The 16,608-nt window shown below is 46.5% G+C and overlaps 1 long non-coding RNA gene across 3 annotated transcripts in view; it reads right to left on the bottom strand.

The window, feature by feature from the left end:
- LOC105853863 overlaps positions 1-16,348 on the bottom strand; it is a 40,403-nt gene extending 24,055 nt beyond the window's left edge. For 2 of the 3 annotated variants that reach the window (XR_001145617.1, XR_001145619.1), the window contains exons 1-3: positions 16,288-16,348; positions 3,511-3,618; positions 2,816-2,859 (exon numbers count right to left, since the gene is read on the bottom strand). This is a non-coding gene — a long non-coding RNA (uncharacterized LOC105853863). Of the gene's footprint in view, positions 1-425; positions 793-2,815; positions 2,860-3,510; positions 3,619-16,287 lie in introns of those variants that run through there. The other variant, XR_001145618.1, reaches the window with a different exon arrangement.
- Positions 16,349-16,608: the final 260 nt, after the last annotated feature.

Raw genomic sequence — 16,608 nt, 5'->3', positions numbered from 1 at the left:
TGAAAAACTGCGTATACTGAGAAGTCACCAAAGTTTATACTGGGGAAATGTCTAGGTCTGAATGAAAGACTACTATTAAGATATCCTTAATGAAATATTATTTTAATTACTTTTTTCTTCTTACAACGAGTAATTTTCCAACCTGGAAACCCAAAAGCTACTAAAAAGTAGTGGCTACATCAGAACACCAGATGGTGGGCAAGCTAATTTTTTCCACGGTGATTCTTACAGAGAAGATTAGAAAATTCCAATATACAGTCTAGACCAATACTAGCCTGTAAAGCATAAAGTACAGACCATATATATGTAATTGTAATGTTCATGTTGCAGTGTTTTTAGTCTTAAAAGTAGGAAACTTTCATTTTGATACTGTTTGCTATTTAACTCAATATATCGCCACGGTTTACATTTCACCGTGTAATCAATATAAAATAGTCATGAAATTTTTTATTTGTTTGCTGTCTTTGAAATTCAGTGCATATTTTATACTTAGAGTTTATCTCCATTTGCACAAACACCTTTCAAATGGTTAGTGGCCACATGTGGCTAGAGACTTCCCATTTGGGACAATGCAGGTCAGGTAATACATGCCTCCTTTAGCAGAACAAAGTCATCTCTTCCAGACACTTTGCCGGGCATGGTTACTTCAGGATCAACTGGCAGAGTTCCAGCTGCTTCCTTCCACTGCACTCATGACTCTGAACGGCAATACACTGGTCACCCCAACACTGACAATTACATCTCGTTCTGGAGCAACGCTGCTGGTGACTGTCTAGAACAATGGTCTTCAAACTAGGTAACAAACAGGAATGATTTGCAAGAAGTTTGTGAGCAGGGAGAGGCTATGGGAAATCCACCCTCAGATTCTCAATTCCCACTTACTTGTGTCCTTGCCTAAAAATGATTGCCTATGAACTTTTTTAAAAGTAAGTACTATTTTGCCATTCTTCTCTACTGATTACTTAAGTGTATCATTAAGTGGAGAGATAAGCACCTACTAACTAATAACAGTATACATGTTGCTAATATTCTTTTAAATATAACTGGAATGTTTTCCAGCATTACCAAATGTCCATTTCTGTTACGGTAAATCAGTCAATTAAACTAGTTAAACCCTGTTTGTTCGTTTGTTTTCCTTCTCAGGGTTTAACTAAATTCAATCCTCATTTCATTTTATAAATAATTGTATATATTTTCTACCCCCTTATTAAAAATAAAATATAGTAGCCTCCAGACAAGTTAATTTTTAGCTACACATATTTTTGTTCTTAATTAAATACAGTTCAAAAGTTTGATTCTTTGATCTACTAAAGTTGATGTGGTTTTAGATTTTTATACATGATTCAATTATTTACTGAAAACCAACTCCAGAGTTCTGAAAACACATGCATAAACATAAGGTTCTATCAAAGGACCATGCCTGCCATCAGCTTTCCCTTCATACTTAAGTTATAATGTCACTTACATACAAAATTGTTTAAAATTACATATGAGGAATTATTTAATTTCTTTATTTTGATATGGGTAAAGATTTTATCATGTTAGCCTTCTATTTAATTTTTGTAAATTATTAATCAAGAGGTTTCCTAATTTATTTCTCTGGTTTTAATGATGCTCCTCAGAATGAGTTTTCATCTGAGGTCAACACTTTTCATGAAAGTAAATCTGATTTGGCTGATTATTTTGATATCAATATTGCCTTTGATGATTAAGTAATGTAACAACTGTTTTCTCTGAAATTAATGCTACAAATATGCAACCCCAAAATTTTACATCTAAAAGATGTAATGCAAATTAAAAATTATTATTTTGGCAAACGCATGTTAATCTAAATATTTTGATTCTCCCAATGTAGTGTGAGTACTGTGCATGAAAACTAATAGCTCAAAATGAAAGTATGACAGCTATAATTAATCATTTGCTCAATTTTGATAAACTTCCTGAAAACTCAGTAATAAGTGATTCAGCAACAAATCATTTTGTAAATCAGGCTTTCTTTGCTTTTGTGGAATTAAAGATAGGCCTAGCCAATTCATGTATTAAAAAGCATTTTTGATAGCAAGTCACTGTATGAATTTTCATCTGGACATGGATTCCATTCATTTATTTATGGGAACAAAATAATCATATTCATTTGTGGCATGCATTTCCAACCAACTTCTACTTTCCGGTTTTAATAATTGCTTATCAAAATGTATAATGTTATAATATTTTCTACCACTCCTGCAAAGTGTATCACTAATAATTTAATAATTTCAGTACTTAGGCTTAGAGTTACAGAAAAACTTATTTCAACCCATACGTGCTCTTTTAAAAGACTGCCCGTGTTTTTTTCTTTATTTTCTTGCTTCTGAAGCTATAATGATGAGTATCAAGTTGCTATGGTATTTTTTAGTTCACTGAGTGCAATCAACATGTGCTTAATTAGGTCATTTATCTAAAAGTGTAAGTACTTTAATATGCTGGAAGTAATAACTGTTCAAATGTTTAAATTTATGATGCCAAAATTCAGGGGCGAACCCTAGGATTTGTGATGGAGTAGGTGGCTTTCCAAACGACCTTAGGTGGCCTGCAATTAAAGAGTTTGAAGACCAGTGCTAGGGAACAGTCTCAGTAAAGCCGGGAGGAAAACTGAGCTGGGCAAGTTAAACCTTGCAAGATTTCTTCCTATTTTATCACTACTTTTAATTTCTGGATGTAGCAGGAGCCATTAAAACTTGATGTGGACTAGCTTATTGCCCAGGGCACTCACACAGCTTTGCAGTGGATAAAATGTTAGTGAAGTTTCTGAGCAACCCACAAACACTGTACTTACTCAAAATGGTCACTAGGGGGCACTCCGCTCTCCAGCTTCCTCTCCTGCAAAAGGAAAACAATGCTATTAACAGTGACAAACACAGCAAACAAGAACATCAAAAAAAAAAAAAAGGCATTAAATATTTGCTATAGGTCTTTCCACTTGTCAAGGACTGCAAAAGGCCTAATCATCTCTGAAAATTTCAGGAATGGCAGCGTCTGAACAGAATCGATTATTTCTTAATTCCATTTACAATGCTAGTTATGATCTCTGATGTGGTATAAATTATGTACTATATATCATATCATATTATATTATACCTCCATGATAGAACCACGCACTTTGGCCACAAAACCCAAACCCTATCCAGTGAGGAGCTTCTACTCAAGCAAAACCAAAGAGTAATAATAGTAGCAGCCCACACACCAGAAGCACTAGACTAAGTACTAGACTAAGTCTCAAGAGGTAGGTGTTAATACTCCCCCACGTTACAGATGAGAAAGCAGGAAAATGGCCCAAACTCCTCAGCTTGCAAATGTTGGCGCTGAGATGCCAATGTAGGTCTGCTTTGGGTTCCTTTAGAATGTTACAGTGTTTCAGTGGTGTATGAGTCCATGCATCTTTTTCTGACTATGCACATGCCTGTAATTCTGTGGGTCCCTGTGAGGATCTGAGTCTCTGCATGGAGGCACTGCGAGCTGACCCACACCCACCTGTGCACGCAGGTCTTTCAGAGAACTTTCGGGAAATTTCGGCATCTGCTGTTACACAGTATAGCCCAGTGGAGGGAGCTGGATAATGTTCATTTTCTCTTGAAGAAGCTAAGGAAAAGGTATGTTAAAAGTCATCCTCTTTCAAAAAAGTACTCATTCGTGTCTTTTTTATATGTGGTTGAGTCTCTGCATGTCTCTGTGCGTAAGCCTGTTTCTTTAGACAGCATGATTAGTCTTTGCCCGCCTGTTTGCAGATGTGTTCATGTTCATGTATCTAGTGTGCACTTAGAACGGAGTGTTACGGGCACAGCGGCTATATCAGCATGTGTGCCAATGTGTATACTCGCTGAAACGTAAGCGTGTGTCTGCACTGCACACCTATGGGTGCATCTGTGCTTTTAGTGTCTTAGGTCTACATTGTCTGTAGATATATGCACGTCTATCTTTATATGCCGAGGGTGTTACGGACTTGTGTGTTCCTAGGTAGCATCTGAGTATACATCCGCATATGCATTTGTGTCTTGCATGAGCCTGTATTTATGCAGTTCTGTGTGCACATATGCCTGTAAAGGGGATTTGGAGTGTGACCCTCGCCTGTCTTCTTTGGGCAGTAGCCATGTCTGCGTACATATGCAAGTCTGTGGAACTATTTGTATTCCATGTGTTTATTGCTGCCTGTTGTGGATTAGAGAGCCACATGTGTCTGTGTGGGCATGTTTAGTCCTCATGTTTATTGTTCACAAATATCTGTATGGACTTTTGTACGTCTACATGGATGTGTATAATTGGGGGCGTGGCAGGGTGAGCTTGTGTGCCACGCCCTGTAAATCTCTTCATGTGTGTGTGTCTTGGTGTTTCTGCGTTCACATGGGCACGCCTCAGTGTTCATGCATGTGTTTGCAAGTATATGTCAGTGTAGTCAACTGTGTCAATCTTTCTGCATGTGAAAGGAGTCTCTTGGATAGTGCTGGGTACATGCCTCTGTTTGTATGTGTGCAGATGTGAACACTATACATGCATGGGAGGTTGGCATGTCTATGTGCATGCCCATCCATGTCCCCGTGCTTGTCTGACCTATGTTGGGCCTACTTATGTTTCTATGGATACATATGACTGTGGATACATGGTATAGATACAATATCTGCAGAACTGTGTCTGTGGAGATTTGCTGGGCTCTCGCAAGGTGGCCATACACATTTTTGTATCTGTGTGCATAAGTTAACAGACATGTGATTTTGTTTGTGTATTTCGGTATCCTTGTGGGGCTGTGTCTATCTGTACATCCACATGGAATGTCTATGTGCATGAATCTGTGTGTGTATTTCTGCACGTATCTGCATAAGCTTCTGTGTCCATCTCTCTATGAGTCCATTTAGGTAGAGGTTCGTGTCCATTGCTGTCTCTGTGCGCATGCCCGCCTGTGCATTTTCCCGTGTTTCTGCACATACCTGAGCATGCCTTTTCTCCCTATACATCTGAGACTGTGTGTGACTATAGATTTTTTTTCCTGTGCATATCTTTGTGTGAATCTTTTGGTATGGTTCTACGTGTCAGCATGTCCTTTAGCATATGAATGTATCTAAATCTGTACCTCGTATATGTTTCCAGGTATAGAGCATCTCTCCCTAAACGTGTGTACCGCTGTATACATGGGGAGCTCTCTGTGGATCCATCTTTGCTTACTCTGTGAGTATGCAACTGTCTTCATGTACAAGAAACGCATGTGTGTGCACACTGGCATGCCTGTTTCTGTATGTGCACCCATCTACTTGAGTATACCTGTGTATATGGCCACACTTGTACAACTGTGTGCACGCTGACTTTTTAGTGTTGAAAGGCACAATTACGTTGCATTGGGAGCATGGACATGTCTACACATTGCGTTTTCATAACAGCTATGCCTGTGTATATACAGGTGACTCTGTAAGCATGAGAATGCCACCATGTACATGCGTGAGACGCTATCAGTTCCCATCTGTATCTACTTAGCGGATGTTTCCACATTCGTATAGACATCTCCCATGTCTCTGTGCATCAATTAAAACACATACTGTGTCCGTGTGAACACTGTGGGGTTGTGTGCACGTGTGTGTTCTGATCTGTAGGAACTTCTTCATTGTGAATGCACGTGTCATTTTCACACCTACTGTTCTCTGATACCACCAGCAGAGGGGCTCAAGATGTTTTTTTTTCTCTTTAAGTAGCCATGAAAATAAACATTAAAAGACAATGTCCTTTCAAAATGTTGATCATATATATATAATGCACACACACGCATAGACTGACCGATGTCTCCCTATGACGATGGTAACGATGGCTATATAGTTACTGTTCTGTACCAACACAGGATGTTTATACTCTAGAGACGAGTCGATGGTTACTGGTCTCCTCGAACCCTGCGCCACCTGGGCCATTTGTGTTGGACACCTGGCTTACAGCTCGTTCTGCCTTACTTCCAGCCTTCAGCTGGACCCACTTGCTGCCTCCTGGCTATCCAAATCCCACCCCACAGCCCCACACCACCTGTCTTCTTCCCCACCCTTCTTCTTTGTCTAGATATTCAGATGCAGATAGTTGGTGTTATTTAATCCTTACAACAGAAACCAATGTCATCCCGTTTACAAAGAGGAAGTGAGGATCAGAGAATTCGAGTGCATTCTCTCTGGTCAGATGGCAAAGCTGCAGAAGAGGCAGAATTCAAAATCACTCCTACTGACACCAAACCTAAATTCTCTCTGATCGAACGCTGACCATTTCAGCAAGGGAACATTTCAGCAAGGGAACATACAGAAGTCCCAGCGCCAGTAAGCGGTGGAACCTGGGTGGAAGCAGGCGCCAACATTTACAATCTGCGACTGTGACTTCTGAATGCACAGTTGGGCGAGTCTATGAAGCGTGGAGCAAGTCTTCGCATTGCAGGGCAGGTCTGTGTGGGACTATCAATTCACTGTGGGCTATGGAATGTGGCGAGACTGTGTATCATGGGTTGAATCTAGGCATTCTACAGTAAATTATTATGTCCTTGCATTATATGATGTGTCCTGCCGAAGGGGGAATCTGATTGTTTGTTTGTTTAAGGGCAGGAAGCTCCTCTGGTGTGGGTTGTCTTTGTATGGTGCGGCGCCTCTGGAGGCCACGGCCCAATGTTGTGCCTGGCCGGCAAGTCTGTATGACCTAGTTAATTCTGTTCGGTGTGTCTCAGTGTTGCAGAGAGCGCGTGAGGTCACTGGGGCAAGTCCGGCTGCAGCAGAGCTGTGTCTACTCAATAGCAGTGTTCTGTGTGCTAATGCCAATGCGCCTTGTGCTACAATTCTGTGTGGTATGTGTGCCAGTGTGTGCTGGAACATGTCTTGAACCTAGGGTATCTGTGTTGGGGGATTTGTTGTGTGGCTTGAGTTTGTGTTGTAGTTCACGCAGGGTACACCTGTCAGGGTTGTGGGGCAAGTCTGCCTATTGTGAGGTTTGTCTGTTGCACTGTGGGTCTTGTGGAATGACATGAGCGTGCAATGAGACCTCATATGTGCAGCAAACTCTGAGCATTGTGCAACATGTCAGTTCACTGTGTGTGTGTGGGGGGGGGAGCTGATATTGGCTGAGTTTGGGGATTTTTTAATGTTAGGAATTGAGTCCAGGGATTTGGATCAAGTTTGCATTTGCAAGAAAGTCCAAGTATGATGTGGTAATTCTGGGACTGTGGGGAATATCTGAATATTTTCCAGGTATATTGTACAAGGTAGACTAAACGTTTTAATTGGAGGGTTTGTGAGGGTTTGTTGTAAGGGTATGTACTGTAGGTTGTATCCAGGCCATCAATGTTGTCACAAGGTTCACAGGTGTCATGTGACAAGACTGGGCAATCTGGGATTGACACGTGCAGCGTGAAGTCTACGTGTTGCGTGAAGTCTACGTGTTGCCCAGCATTGATGTGTGATGTGCGGGGAGAAGGCCTGAATGTGTTGTGGGGTTTGCTTATGTTGCTGAGCCAGCCTGGATAGCACTACATGATCCCAAGTATTCACGACAAATCGGGGTGTCATGGGGAAAATCAGGGTGATGTGAGGCAGAGCGATGTGTTGGGAAGGCAGGAGACGTTTTGTGAGTCCAGTCTTCATGTTATGGCAAATGTCTGTGTGCCATGCGGCCTTTCAGTGTGTGAAGAACAGACCTTAGCTGTTGGTGGACCAGTCCGGGGGACCTGGCCTGGCTGGATGTGAGGGATCAGTCCAGGTGATGAGGGGTTCTGGTCTTGTGGAATGGGTTAGGTGTTGTGAGGCATTATCTGTGGATTGTTTTCCCTTTTCTGTTGTTGCTTAGCATCAACTCTTGGTATACATGGAGGAAAAAAGGAATCCTCTGTCATTTCTGTGATCAGTATGCTTCATGGGGGGACTCTGTGTACTCCGATGCAACTAAATATGGGTGTGGCAAGCCAAGGCATTGGGAAAAAGTCTCAGTGAATCAGGTTATGACTGTGGTGAGTGTTTTGATAGTCTGTGTCATGCAAGGAAAGTCCTGAAACTTGCAAGGGCAATTGCAAAATTTTCAGGTGCATATCCAGATGTTGCGCTGCAGGGACCATGGAGCAAATTGTGGGGAGAGTCCACATGATGGACGAGACTGGGTGCTAGGCAGCACACGTGCACATCAGGGGCTTGGCTGTACGCTGGGGTTTGGCCAGCATTTACATGAGCTGCGTGGTAAATGTCTGCCGTGAAGGCAAGAGGTTTGTGATGGGGAGGACACGCATTACTGGGCTCAGCAACCTGTGCTGGACAGCATGCGGACGGGCAGGACTGTATGTGTGACATCAGCTGCCTGCTGAGTCTGGATGTTGGCAGTTGTGTCTGAGTTTTGTGGGGTAAGTGAGATTTGGTGCTGGAACCATCTGTGGGTTGATACTTGGTGTCACGTGGTGAGGTCAGTCTGTGCTGCAGGGTGTGACTCTGAGTGTCACGGGACAAGGCTGTTATGGGGAGGCTCTGGGTGTTTGCAGCAAACCTGGACATCATAGCGCTCATCTGTATATTGCTGGGATTATCTACAGGTTTTCCGGTGTATATGTGTGCTGGAAGGTGAATCTTGTTCTTTCGAAGACAGGAAAGTGTGTGCAGGCCTTGTGTTATGGAGATTTTGCAGTAGAACTGAGGCATGACTCAGTCATTAGCTATGTTTGGATGTCACAGGCCATTTTGAGTGTTCTAGGGTTGGTTGGTTATTCCATGGCAGCTCTGCAAATTATGAGTTTGTCAAGGATGTTGTCCAACATCTCAATATGCTCTGGGCTAACTCCTGGTGTTGGGGAGTCGAGTTATCTGACATTTTGCATGTTGCAGAGTAAGCTTACAAGTTTTGGGGCACCCTTGGGCATTACAGTGCTTGTCTTACACAATGCTATAAGCCTATCAGGCAGGTCTGTGTATTCTGAGATCATTGTGGGGCTGTTGGTGTACTGTGAGGACAGTCTAGCATTGTATAGAACGTCCCATCCCAGCATGTTCCTGTCTTATGTTGGTCTGGAGGCTGCCAGGCCAGACTCAGAGCCAGAGGTGAGTCTTCATGTTTTGATGCAAGTCGGGGTGATAGGGGCTACCCAGAGGATGAGGACTGCTGAACCATGTCGGGTGTCATGCAGAAGTCGTGTAAACAGCAGTGCATGTCCCAGGTTGGGGCACATCTCTGGGTAGTCTGGCTCATGTCCTGCACCATGGGCACAGCCCGCATGTTGCACAGCACATATGGGTCATGCCGCGTATGGATCATGGGTCATGAGGCTGGTATCAGTGTGACTCTGCCTGTCGTGGGTAAGTCTGGGTTTGGCAGTAGCTGGCTGGGTTGTGGGGCATATCTCCATGTTGCACAGCGGCCAGCGTTTATGTGAGTTGTTAGGCAGGTCTTACTGAGGCAACAGCATGTTCCACTACATGAGCCCATGAGTTGTAGAAGAATCTGGGTGGTACGGGGTAGATGCAGTACTGTGTGGTATGAGGAAATCGTCTGCAGTCCTTGCATATCTGGGGCTTGTGGTTCTGGCTTGTGTGTTGTCCAGCATTTGTGTTGAGACATGAGTTAGTGTCTGAGAGGCAACACGAGTTTTGTTCAACCAACGTGTGCATTGCAGCGCAGTCTGTGTGTTGTGATTTATGTCTGGGTGTTGTGTGTTGAGCCTGGGTGGCAGGAACGAAGTCTGGGGTGGGGGTGGGTATGTCAAGCCGTACTCTGAGGAACGCATAGCACTTCTGTCCTTGTGCTCGAGTGTCTGCATGTAGTCAGAAGTTCTGGTGGAAGTGAGATGTTTTATGTTGCCAGTATGTACTGTGTGTTTTGGGGTGCTAGCCTGTGATGCGGCAAGAATTTGCATGAACTGTGCTAACTTGAAACAAGGTATCTTGGGAACATGGCTGTGAACTATGAAGGACCCGGAGCAAGCAAAGCAGTAACTGCTAGAGAACAAGACTGGATGATGGACTTGACCTTGGTGATGTGGAGCAACTGGAGAGTTAGGAAAAGTGTCCGTGTACCAGGCTGAGGGTCAGTGTTATGGGGCGAGTCTAGGCATTTTGGAAGGGATTTGGGAATGAGTCTGAGGTGGCAATCTGTACCTATCTTGATGCCAATTCACCCCATAGGGCGAGTCTGGGAGTCAGAGGACTACTGGTGCACCATGGGAGTGTCTGTGCTTTGGCCTGTTTCTAAGTCCCATGGGCAAACCTTGAAGGTGTAAGAAAGATGTTTTGGTGGTCAGTCTGTGAGTCATGAGGTGAGTTGTTTGGCCACGGGCTTTTACTTCACACGTAACATCACAGTGATGATACGCATAGGGCCATTCTGGGTGCCCCAAGGATTTGGGTGTTTGGTGAATGGCAATTCTGGTTTTGTGGGTCAGTCTGGTTGTTGTAGTAAGTCTAGGTATTGAGGTAAGTGTGCTGTCACAAGTGGAGCTGAGTATTGTGGGATTCGTGTAGATGTTATTTTTCTGTGTTCCCCAACACTTGCAGGGGTTCTGAGGCACTTGCTGATGTCATCAAGGCGGGGAGCTGTGTGCGTGGGCATGTGAGGTTTGCCTGGCATTGCAAGTGTGTGTGCTTGTTATGGTGCATGTCTGGGCTCTGCAAGCCATCTAGGTGTTTTGTGACAAATGTGTGGATTGTGTGGACAGATTTTGGTGGTGCCATCTTGCCCATGTGCTTTCTGCCACTCCTGTGCACTGTGAAGACAAGCTCTGGGCGCCCCTTCTGTGCTGTGCAGTTACCGTCACACCAGCCACGTCTGTTTGTTGCAGGACAAGAACGGATAGCATGGGGAAACTAGGGTTTGGAGGGGGGAGCCGCGGGTGTCAAGCGCTAGCCTGACTCTCAGAGTAACTGTCCGGGTTGCTGCAGTATTGAGCCTGGACGTCACAGAGGGACTTGGGGCGTCATCGGGCTGTCTGTGCATCATTGGGCCTGAGTGTATTTTTGGTCAGCATCTCCCAGTGTTCTCAGCTAAGTGTCAAGGCTGTGGAATCAAAAATTTATTTCTCAGGGTCAGTCTCTGTCTTTGGGGCAGTGTGTGTTTTGAGGGGCATGTCCATGTTTTGGGGGCAAACCAGGGTGTCATGGGGTGAGTTCAGTTGGCATGAAGCTCCATGTGACTCAGAGCAAGCCCGCTGTTACAGCAATTCTTAGCGCTCTGCTGTGCAACTGTCATTGTGGAAGTGTTCACGTATGGTCCAGGATTTCTCTGGGCGATGAGGAGGCAGTTAGTGTGGTAAAGCAGGAGGGTTCTGTTGCAGTGTTCTGAGGCTCGTCTGGGTGATGGTATGTTGTCCTGAAGACAGTGTGGGATGACTATTGCTCAGCCACGTCTGGATGTTACGGGACATAACCAAGTGAGATGTGCTTGTGTGCTGTCCAACATGTCTATGTTCTGTGAGGCAAATACTGGTGTTGCATAGGGAAGACAGGGATTTGTGGAACCGGTATGGGGAGAATCTGTGGGCTGTGTGGCACGTGCTGGTGTCTTATGTTGTAGCACTGTCTATTGATTGTTGCTCAATTCCCGTGATATTTTAAGATTCTGTGTCGTGGAGAAGTTTATGTCATGTGGATTGTCCACAGGGGCTGTGAAGTGAGTTCTGAGTGTTGTTTGGCCAGCGCAGTGTTCTACGGTGAGAATGTGGATTGTACAGCATGTAAGTGAACGGTAGGGTCCATTTAGTTCACTTGTGCGTGGAGGAGTTTCTGTATCTCGGCTATGGCTGTACATTGCATTGTGCATCTGTGTTGTGTGGTGAACCTAGGGTTATGCAAGTCTGTGCCCTGGACACTAATCATTGTCAGCACAGACCTGGTAAAGAAAGGTGGGAGGTCCGGTAGGCGTGATGTCATCCTGTACCTTACGATGAACTCCATGTATTGTGGGTGATGCTAGGTAGTTTAGGCTGAGTCTTACCATTATGGTCCAGTTCCGTATGTAGTAACAACAATAACAACAACAGCAAACACCGATAACACCAATTCTGCGCAACACACTGTTCTGAGCACTTTATAGGCACTCATTCCTTTATTCTTCTTAACAGTTCTACGAAGTAGGTACCATTATTATTCTCAATTTACACCTGGGGAGAATAAGGCATGAAGAGATTAAGAAACTTTCCTGGCCACACAATTAGTAAGTGATGCATGCTGGATGGGAACCCAGGCAGCCTGAATCCTAACGGTAAGCTTTTAACTGCACTTCGCCCTGCTGCTTTGTTTTGGGCTGTGCTCTGTGTTGTGCCATGGTTCTCGTGGGGCATGCCTGGGTGTCCCGGATGTTGTGGACCTCAGAGTGCCAAGTATTGTAAACTGTACCCTGGGGCTTTTCTGTGTGTGTTAGCGGGGTGGGCATCGCGTTCAGCAAGCAGTGTTTTATGTTATTTGGGGAAGCCAAGGGCTGAGGCTCGCACTGCATGTACCAAGACTTCCTGTTACAGTCAACTTTGCAAAACTGTGTGTCAAATGTCAGGCCTCTGCTTGAAAGGAAAGATGTGTGGGGATGTGAGCTGGTATTGGTATCTGTTTTGAAAGGAATGTGAACTTGTTGTGACTCTAGTCCATGGATTCGAGCACCTGTCTCATGGAATCAGTATAGATATTGTTGCCCAAATCTGGGCTGTATGGAGGAGTGTGTAAAATCTGTGCTGTGGAGAAGTCGTGGGTACTGTGGGACACATACATATGTCGGAGGGGTCTCCAAATATTATGGGGCCAATGGCCACATTGGGGGAGGGCATGCTGTGCTTTTTAGGATGCCTGTGTGTTATGGAAGGGGTGTCGTGGAATAGCTCTGCGCATTTTGGGGCCTGTTCTTGCTCCTGAGAAGTGTTTGGGTGCTGTGGGACATAGCTGTGCATTGGAGACAAGTGGGCATTTTGGGGGGACGAGTCTGCATTGTAGAGGGTGCGTGTTATGCAATGCTACACATTATGAAGATTCTCCATATATATTAGAGTATCACAAAGTGTCTGAGGAGTGTACCTCTGTGTTTGTGAGGCAAGCTTTCCTTCATGGGAAAAGACCTCAAGTCATGGGTCTGGTCTGTCTGTTATAGGCGATTGCACACACTGTCTGCACACACCTCACCACTTTGCAGCGTGCCTGGCGCAGTGTGTGTGTATTTTGGTGAGCCTGCATTGTGAGGTGCTGCTGAATTCTGGGGTCCACCTGTGTGTTGCACGATGCATCTGAAGTGACCATGTGTAAATTTAGGAGTAGGTGTGGGAATAGTAGGTCTGTCTACACATTATGGAGCAAAACTCTGTGTGTGCTGTGACAAAAGGCATATCACCGAGTCGTAGGGGTGTGTGTGGTGCTGTGGGCCTCTACTTGCGCAGTGGGACATTGAGGGATGAGTCTGTGTTATGCAGCAGGCCTGGGCACGACAGGCCAACTTTCTTGACCGTGGTGCAATTCTGTGGTTTGTGAATAGCATCTGCTTTAAGGTTCTATCTCGTGCTCTGTACGATCTGGTGGCGTCTGTGCTGGAGTGCTTGTGCTGTAGAAGTTCTCTAGATAGTCTACACTACTCTACGGATCCTGTGGTGATTTTTGTGTGGTCATATGTTGGCAGGAACCTAGAGCAGGCCCTCTTGCATTGAAGGCAATGGCGGTGGTGAGGCTGTGAGTGACGGTGATGGTTAGCAGCACCGGAAATTGCCCCTGCCGACCTGACACGCTACCAAGCACGTGACACATCTCAATGCATTTAGTACTGAGACCGACCGTTCGGAGGAGATGCTGGTATCTTTGCTTTACAGATGAGCCAACTAAAGAGTAAAGAAATATACTTACCCCATGTGTAACCCCCACGTGGAACCCAGGTAGCCTGGGTCCTGAGACGCAGCCACTACGCACGCGGTGTGTCTGTCGTGGGAGAGACTGGGAGCTCGGTGGTTGGACAGACACAGTTTTCCTGACGCAGGGGTGCGTGGGCGCCTCGCATCTGCACACTTACAGCTGCTCACCTGTGTCGGAGGTTTCACATCTGCGAGCTAGTCTGTGTGGCCTTGAAATTCTGTGCCTCATGGAAGAAATGGATGTGTTTCCAGGCAAGCCTGGGAATTGGACATTCTGTGGTGTGATGAGGTGGTGGGACAAGCATAGTCTGAAGGGCCTGCCTGAGCCTTCAGGGTGCCCGCGGCGTCCGTGTGCACGCGGCCCAGACTTCATGGGAGAATGTGTGCTGGAGCTGTGTGCAGGGCGCTCTTGGCCCGCTGATGGGCAGCAGAGCGAGCGGTGGGCCCAGGCTACATGCCTGGAGGGGAACCAGGATTGTAACCATGGCCTCCAGGCTTGGGATAGTATGTCTGTGCCACGGAGTCGCCATAACAAGTTGCCATAACACGTTCTGTGACGTGCACGTGCTGGAAGTTTCCACTGCAACCCAGCTGCATGCAGCATGGGGAAGGAGTGTTGTGCTGTGGGAGGGGTGTGTGTTATGGGGTGCGTCTGAGTGAGGGCACTGTGGGTCAGGCCTGTGACTGCCCTGAAAGGGGTCTGAACACCATAGATGAAGAGTCCATGCTACTGAAGCACAAATGTTTCTCTTGGGAAACAAATCTGTCCATCTTAGGGGCAATGTACATACTGTGATGTGGTGCTGAGTGCTGTGAGGTGAAGGTCTAATGGAGAGCACCCCTGAAGAGTTGGGGTACCTTGCTGACGGGGGTCACACTGTGCATCATGTGGAACTGTCTTTCTGGTAGATGTCATGGGTGAGTGTTCCAGGTGTGTGGAGAGCCTGTGCGCTGAGGTGTGCACGCTCTGCTGTGCTGAGTACAGGGTGTGCATCCTCCAGCCAGTGTGCCTGAGGTGACACGCAGTGTCCTGTGGGGAGGCCTGTACCCTGTGTAAACAGTCAGTTCAGTGTCGAGGGACAGTGTGTGGCATGACCACTAAGGGCCAGACTGTGTTCTCTGGAGAGAGTATGTCCTGGGAAACCTGTGGGTTGTGGAGAAACGCTCTGTGCCCCAGGTTCGGTCCAGGTTTCACGGGGTGAACACATCAGCGTGACCGCAGCAGTGCTACTGGGGCTGAGTCCTCGGGGCTGCTCTGGTCCCTGTGCTGTGTGCCCTGGGTGGACCAGCGTACTGTGGGGGTGTCTGCTTCATGGGCCGGGGCTCGAGCTGGGCTGTGCACTGCCTTTTGGGGCCACACCGGTGTTCTGTGGGGAGTCATGTGCTCTAGGGTTAGTCTGGGTACTGCGGGGGCGAGTCTGTGTGGTGGAGGTGAGGCTGTGATCCCTGAGGGACACTGCATGAGCCACAGGACAAGTCTACCAAAGTGGCAGGAGCCTGGTGTGGAGAGATGAGTCTGTGTGACACACTGAAGGTTAGTGGGCAACGGGCAGTGTGCTGGGGGTGGGGCAGTATTTTTGTGGGGGGTCAGTGATGTGAGGGGAATCCCAGGGAGAATCTCAGCTATGTGTTTAGTTGGTTGGGTACTAGAGAACGAAAGGGGGGGCGGGGGTCATATCTCAGCACTGTGGGAATTATCCACGTATAATGGAGAGTGTCTATGCATTGCAGGAGTCTCTGTGCACTGTGGGGAGTTATCTGTGTCCTGTGGAGACTCTGTGTTGTGGGGAGTATCTGTGTGCTGTGGGGACTCTCTGTGCGCTGTGGAGAGTATCTGTGTGCTGTGGGGAGTCTCTGTGTGCTGTGGGGAGTATCTGTGTGCTGTGGAGTACCTGTTTTTGCCTTGAGAATCTTTGTGTTCCTGGAAGGATCTATGTTCTGTGGGGAGAGACAGACTATGTGCCAGGGGAAGGATCTGTGACTGGGGCACGGTGTGTGATGTGATTGTGTGACATGGGTAGTTGTAATGCTAGAATGCATCTGTGCCACTTGGGGTGCATCTGTATCCTTTGGGTGGGACTTTTTGCCTTGGGTGGGCACAGGCGTGCCTCTGGGTGAGTTAGTGACACGGGGGCTATCGACGCATATGCCCTACGGGGCCAGTCTTTTTGTCCTGCTGCTTGTGTCTGTGCCATGGAAGAGCGTGTGCACTGTAGCAGCAAGTGTGTGTTCGTGTCATCTGGCCAGTGGACATTATGGGGGTGGGGGGAGACGGCTTGTTCCGTGCAGCACTATTCTGCTTCAGGGCAAGGCTCTTTCAATCTCTACAAATGACAAGGGCCAACGCTTACACAATGGTAACTCTGTTCCAGATACTGTCGTTAAGGTGCCATTGTTATCCCCATCTTTCATTTGAGGAAACTGAGGCACAGAGAGGTTGAGTAATTGTCCTAGGGTCATACCGATGGCACGTGGTGGAGGTCTGACACCATACAGTCCTCTTCCAGTGCCCACATTACTATGACTCCCGAGGGCATCAGTGGCCTCAACACTGGGAACACTCCATGGTCACTGGGGAAATAGTGACAACAGGTAAACTGTGAGGAAGAAGAGTGCTCAAAGTCTTCCAAGTATATTCTGAAAGCGCAATGCTCTGTATACAATAACAAAGAAAGGCAGCCCGGAAAAGCTGACATCATGACTGCAGCATAATTCCTTCAGTGACTGCCCCCACCCTCCCCCAGCCTCCAAAGCCGCATTCTGCCACTGCAGAGGAGCCAACA

This window comes from Condylura cristata, unplaced genomic scaffold (genome assembly GCF_000260355.1).
Source record: "Condylura cristata isolate star-nosed mole 26May11 unplaced genomic scaffold, ConCri1.0 scaffold00019, whole genome shotgun sequence".
NCBI lineage: Eukaryota > Metazoa > Chordata > Mammalia > Eulipotyphla > Talpidae > Condylura > Condylura cristata.
Note: the sequence above shows the minus strand (reverse complement) of the source record. Positions and strands in the feature narration are given on the sequence as shown.